Genomic DNA, 6,711 nt, shown 5'->3' on the forward strand with positions numbered 1-6,711 from the left:
CTTGCTAGCTGGGTGTCACCTACTTCAGCCCAACATAACGGTGATCTGCATTTACGCCCGTACAGTGCTTCGAAAGGGGCCACCTTAATGCTCGAATGATAACTATTGTTATATGAAAACTCGATCAACGGTAGGTGGGTATCCCAAGACTTTCCGAAGTCTATCACACATGCACGAAGCATGTCTTCAAGCGTCTGAATGGTTCGTTCGCTTTGACCGTCCGTTTGTGGGTGATACGCGGTGCTCATATCGAGATGAGTTCCCATTGCCTTGTGGAGCGACTGCCAAAAGCGTGACGTGAATCTACTGTCCCTATCTGAGATGATAGATTTTGGCACTCCGTGAAGTCTTACAATCTCTCGTAGGTACAAACGCGTCAGCCTCTCCATCTTGTAGGACTCTTTGATGGGCAGGAAATGGGCAGATTTCGTCAGTCGGTCGATTATTACCCATATGGTGTCCAATCCGTCCGACGTCTTGGGCAGCTTGGTCACGAAGTCCATTGAAATCCCCTCCCATTTCCACTCGGGAATTGCCGGTTGCTGTAACAATCCGGAAGGTTTCTGGTATTCTACTTTTACTTTGGCACACGTAAGGCACTTACTAACATAAGTTGCGATTTCCGCCTTCATGTTAGGCCACCAGTAGTGCTGCTTAATGTCCAAATACATCTTGTCCGAACCAGGGTGAATGGAGTATCGTGTCTTGTGGGCCTCCTTCATAACGGTCTCCCTGAATCCTCCGATTTTTGGAACCCAAATACGGTTCATGAAGTAGTATACCCCATTCTCTTTGACTTCCAGGTTCTTCTCCATTCCGCGTAATGCCTCGCTAGTTCTATTTTCCGCTTTCATAGCCTCTGACTGGACTGATGCAATTTGAGTGGCCAGATGAGATTGAATGGTTATCGAGTGCGTTTTCGTACGGCGATTTGTGTACTCCTTCCGACTTAATGCGTCAGCTACCACGTTGGCCTTGCCTGGATGGTACTTGATCTCGCATTCATAGTCATTTAGTAATTCCACCCATCGTCGCTGTCTCATGTTCAGCTCCTTTTGATTCAAGATGTGCTGGAGGCTCTTGTGGTCCGTAAAGATGGTGCACTTTGTACCGTACAGGTAGTGCCTCCAAATTTTTAGAGCAAAGACCACAGCTCCCAGTTCTAGGTCATGGGTTGTATAATTTACCTCATGCGTCTTTAGTTGGCGGGACGCATATGCTATCACTCTTCCACGTTGCATGAGAACGCAGCCTAGGCCCTGATTCGACGCATCACAGTAGACTACAAAGTCTTCCGTTCCTTCAGGTAGAGATAGCACAGGAGCGCTACAGAGAGCTTGCTTCAAGGTTCGAAACGCAATCTCTTGTCGGTCTGTCCACTTGAATGGCACACTCTTTTGCGTGAGCAAGGTAAGTGGCTTGGCGATTTTTGAGAAGTTTTGGATGAATCTTCTATAGTAGCCTGCTAGGCCTAAGAACTGACGAATTTCTGTGGGTGTAGTCGGAGTTGCCCATCCTTCTACAGCTTTGACCTTAGAGGGGTCCACATGAATTCCGTCTTGGCTAACCACGTGGCCTAGGAAATTCACACTCCGAAGCCAGAACTCACACTTGGAGAGTTTGGCGTAAAGCTTTTCCGATCGCAGAGTGTCTAGAATTTGTCGTAGATGCTGGCCGTGCTCCTCCTTGCTTTGTGAATAGACGAGAATGTCATCGATAAACACAATGACGAAGTTATCAAGGAACGGTCGACAGATTCGATTCATTAGGTCCATAAATGCGGCGGGTGCATTTGTTAGACCGAAGGGCATTACGACGAATTCATAATGTCCATAGCGGGTTCGAAAAGCGGTTTTTGGGATGTCTTCTTCTCGGACCTTGAGTTGGTGGTATCCGGATCGTAAGTCTATTTTAGAAAAATAGCTAGCTCCTTGGAGCTGGTCGAATAGATCATCGATTCGCGGGAGTGGGTAGCGGTTTTTGACAGTGAGTTTGTTTAACTCTCTGTAATCGATGCACATTCTGAAAGATCCATCCTTCTTTTTGACAAAGAGCACCGGAGCTCCCCATGGCGAGTAGCTAGGTCGGATAAATCCCTTGTCCAGAAGCTCACTGAGTTGGCTGGATAATTCCTGCATTTCAGCAGGAGCCAGTCGATATGGTGATTTAGCGAGGGGAGTTGCTCCTGGAACGAGGTCGATTCGGAATTCAACCTGTCTCTCTGGGGGTACTCCTGGAAGATCTTCGGGAAACACGTCCGGATATTCACACGCTACCGGAATGTCTTGGATGTTAGTTTCTTCTTTGGTCTTGTCCACTATGTGGGCCAAGAACGCTAAGTTGTTCTTTCGCAGATGTTTTTGTGCTTTGATGCACGAGATGAGGCGGAGATTCGTACTGGGTTTGTCTCCGTAAATTACTAGGGTTTCGTGATTCGGGAGACGAAGGCGAACGGCCTTCTCGTGGCACATAATCTCAGCATGGTGGGGGCTTAACCAATCCATGCCGATAATCACATCGAAACTCCTAATTGACACTGGCATCAGATCTATTTGAAAGACGTGCTGGTTAAGGGTTAGGGTACATCCGATGTAGATCTCCCTAGTGGATTCGGTTTTCCCATTGGCCATTTCCACCGTATAGGTTTCATTTAGCTTCTGGGGTTGTTGTTTTAGTAAATGTTTAAACTTCTCGCTTACGAAACTTCGCTCCGCTCCGGTATCAAATAAGATGCACGCATAAGTGTGGTTTAGGAGAAACGTACCGGTCACAACTGCGGGATCTTGAACTGCATCACTCTGACCCATAGTCAGCATTCTTCCTGCTCCTCTGTTTCCTGAGTTGTTGTTGTTATTAGGGCAGTCTCGACGGAAATGTCCCGTCCTTCCACACCCGAAACAGGTGTGGCTAGGCCCTGTGTTATTGCCGCCGGCATTGGTGTTGTTGGTATTGCGGTGGTTGTTGTTGTTGTTGTTCTGGTTGTTCCCCTGACTCTGGTTCTGAGAAGGATAAGTCCTGCAGAACCTTGCAGTGTGTCCCCTTCGATTGCAACTGGTGCAATGGAACTCCCTACATTCTCCTTGGTGATGGAAACCGCACTTGTTGCATTTGGGATGAGTGCCGGAATAGGGTCTTGAAGTATTTGAAGTAGCTGAGGCTGGAGCATGTGATGTGACTGGTACCGGCGCAGTGACAGCGTGAACTGCCACCGTTTGCTGCTTTTTAGAGGTCTCGGGACCTTGACGCCCCTTCCTCTTGTTGTTCCATCCTTTCTTACCATCGCTCTCCTTCTTCTTCTCAGTCTCTACCGGTTTCTCGCCCTTTTTGTGGTTATGATCATACAGTCTCTTTGCCAATCTCTTCGCGCTGTCAAACGTTTCAGGGTTAGCAGCTATCACGTTCCCTTGAATGGGGGATGTCAATCCCCAAATGAATCGTTCAATCTTCTTCCCCTCTGATGTGATCATACCCGGGCACAACAGAGATAGTTCGCTGAATCTCGATATGTAAGCATCGATGTTCCCATTCTGCACCGTGAGATTCCAAAGTTCCTGCTCCATCTTCTGTATTTCGCCTCGGGGGCAGTACTCAGCCGTCAACATCTCTTTCATCTCTGCCCAGGGAATAGAGTTGGCGACAGGGAGTGTCATAGCTTCTATGTGGCCATTCCACCAAGTGAGCGCTTGGTCCACAAAAGTGCAGGCCGCGAACTTCACTTTCATCTGCTCGGGGCACTCGCATATCTCGAATACCGACTCTACTTTCTCGATCCATCGCTTTAGGGCGATCACTCCTCCGGTACCGTTGAAAGTTCGGGGTTTAGCGTTCGCAAAATCCTTGTAGGTGCACGTTTTAGTGAGTCCTTGGTTCGTCCCGTTGTTCGAACTTCCGGATCCTTGCCCGTTACCTCCTCCGTTGTTCCCTCGGTGAAGTTGTGCCATAGCTGCCGTGACCGCAGCAGACACGGCTGCCTGAAAAGCAGTGGAGTCAACTTCCGGCGGGGTTGGTTCGGGATTTCCGCGAGTAGCTGGGCGAGGCATCTTTCTGTCATGAAACGGAAAGATGTTGAGTGTACGTGGTTTCGGTGAGGTTATGATCCTATTAACTAGGTGTAGGGTACGAACCTAAGCATTACTATCATCAAGCATACAATAACACCTCAACACATAACAAGTTAACAACTGAGAATATCATAGCAAAACACACAAAGGTTTATTAATATTATCCGTGTTTAGTACAAGAAAATTTGCTCGTAGGAGCATACATAAGTAACACTAATCCGACAGCATAACGGCTCCATGAGTAGTGTAGTCACTTAAACATAGAGCCGGAGTACATAACATAGTTACTAATACCCTACTACGATAGGTCTATCCCTAACCGCAATGAGCTGCGTCAGGAGGTGGTGCCGAAGATGTGGATGCTCCCTGAAGACGAGCCACTAGGCGTTCTGCATCCTGAAGTCGAGATTCCCACCTTACCTGCCTCATGTGAAACTCCCGGAGGACGTCACGCGTCTCCTGTTCCGCACGCTCGACTCTAGTCCACAGCTGGCGTACTTGATCAGCAGTGTCCTGAGCAAGGTCGCCGGTGTCCCGTAATCGTCTCACCATGACTGGTAGGGCTCGGTCGGCCGGTCCTCCGTCCCTCAAGTCAAAGAACTCACGTGACATGCCAAACGGGGGTCGCTGTCCCTGATGTCTGCTCCATCTCCAAAGATCAATGCCCCAAGGAGGGGTAGGTCCAGTGGGTCCTACACGATAGGCAGGCACCCTGATCGGGTAAGGGGGGTCGATGACCTCGGACTCTGCATCCGAATCACCCCCTTCGCTGTCATCGAGCTCCTCTTCGAAAGGTTCTTCATCTTCTTCGGGCTCGACAGGCTCGCCCTCGACTTCCGCCTCCGGTTCCCCGTCAGATTCCTCTTCGGGGTCCTCCTCAGGTTCTTCTTCAGGCTCTTCCTCAGGCTCCTCTTCCTCCTCTAGCCACCCGTTGTTTCCCTGATTAGGGAAGTAGGGGTCTCCAGGGTGATGAAAACCAGCCATGTTGTCTGCGCGAGTACGTAATTTTTGCTACATTATTCCTAGGGTACTATGACTATTGTACAGACTAAGCAAACAATTCTCTTTTTGGGTGATAAGGGTATAGTTTTAGGTTCCCTGGCTATTCCGATCTCATCAAGACGTGTGTTAGTTTTACCTTGGAGAGAATGTAGTTGATCAGGCTACATTCACTCCTTGGTATTACTAAGAACAGTCCCGAATTAACCGAGATACCAGTATTATGGTGTTTGATTCAGCGTTAGGTCCTTACTCCTAATGCAAGCAAGTGTATTTTATTCATTTGTTTTGTTCAGAGTTATGTTAGTCCCTCTTATTGGTTTATAGTTGCATATCAATGTATGGCTCGACATGCTGGTTCACTATAAACAAAGCTCTGATACCAACCTGTCACACCCCCGAACCAGACGGCGGAAACGTCCGGGGGCTGTCGTGACTCAATTGAATACCATCACATTGAATATATATGAAACAAACAACATTCGTCACCATTCATCAACAGAATACAACCAGTAGTGTTTACATGTCATACATTGTTTTAACATTACATTTCCAAAAATTAATATTGTTTGGTTCATTCAAAAATAAACTGCAACCGTCACTGAGCATGATTTCCCTTGATTCACTGGTTTCCTGAGAATACAAGTATTTTGAAAAACGTCAACATATGAAATGTTGGTGAGTTCATAAGTAGTGTTTGAAATCGAATGTTTATATTGTTTGAAAACCACCAGAAAATCCGATATTTTCTGAAAAGAAAAGCTTTCGAAAACGTTTGTGAAGATCCATAGGTATGCTTGTTTGTTTCTATACTTGTAAAAAAAAAAATGTTCGTTGAAGATGTATGCGTTTCAAATCTGTATGTAATGAAAACCCTAGGGAAACCCGATGTTTCCCTAGTTCTTTTGAAATCCATTGAGTTGTGTTGAAACCATTACGAAAATAGTAGTATCGGTCCCAAGCGACGTTGGAAGGTTCTCGAGCATTGATTATTTACTACAAACCCGCATTACACAAATGCCCGGTTTATAGATATACCAACGATTCCCGAAGGCGTCGTCAGTACTAATCACGTTATCCAATCGCCCGGACTATGAGTGGTCCCACATCCGAAGAGAAAGAGGTCACGAAGACCCCAGTAACTCTATTAACCGGCTGGGAAAAATGTGTGCGAGGGGTCCCCGACCCGCCTCGTAAAATGTGTAGACTTTTCTAGCAATACCATGGCCCTTGGGGTCCAATGATACAAGCCATTGAAAGTCACCCTACGTTGTGCCAAGTCGGTAAAACTCAACACTTCGTAGAAAAAATGTCTTCGGGCCTTAAGATCAGGTCATTGGGCTAGCTAGGCCCAACAAACAAGATTTTACACTTTGGGGCCCGAAGATGGTGCGTAGACGTCTGTGCACACTCGTATGTATGTGTATTACCAATCGTTATTTGTATGTATCAAAGAGTTAGTAGTTGTGGATTTTCATTGGCTCGAGACCGAGCCAATTCGTTTAACAACGACTTTTGGTATTGTAATGAGTTGTATTTCGTTGGTAGTTGAGGTGTCATTATTTGATCGCATTGTACATAATGAATCAGCCTTGAAATATTTCTGTTTTCAGCCCCTCATTATTTGTAAAATTTACATTTTCAACCCTTT

Source organism: Lactuca sativa, chromosome 6, assembly GCF_002870075.4.
Source record: "Lactuca sativa cultivar Salinas chromosome 6, Lsat_Salinas_v11, whole genome shotgun sequence".
Classification (NCBI taxonomy): Eukaryota; Viridiplantae; Streptophyta; class Magnoliopsida; order Asterales; family Asteraceae; genus Lactuca; species Lactuca sativa.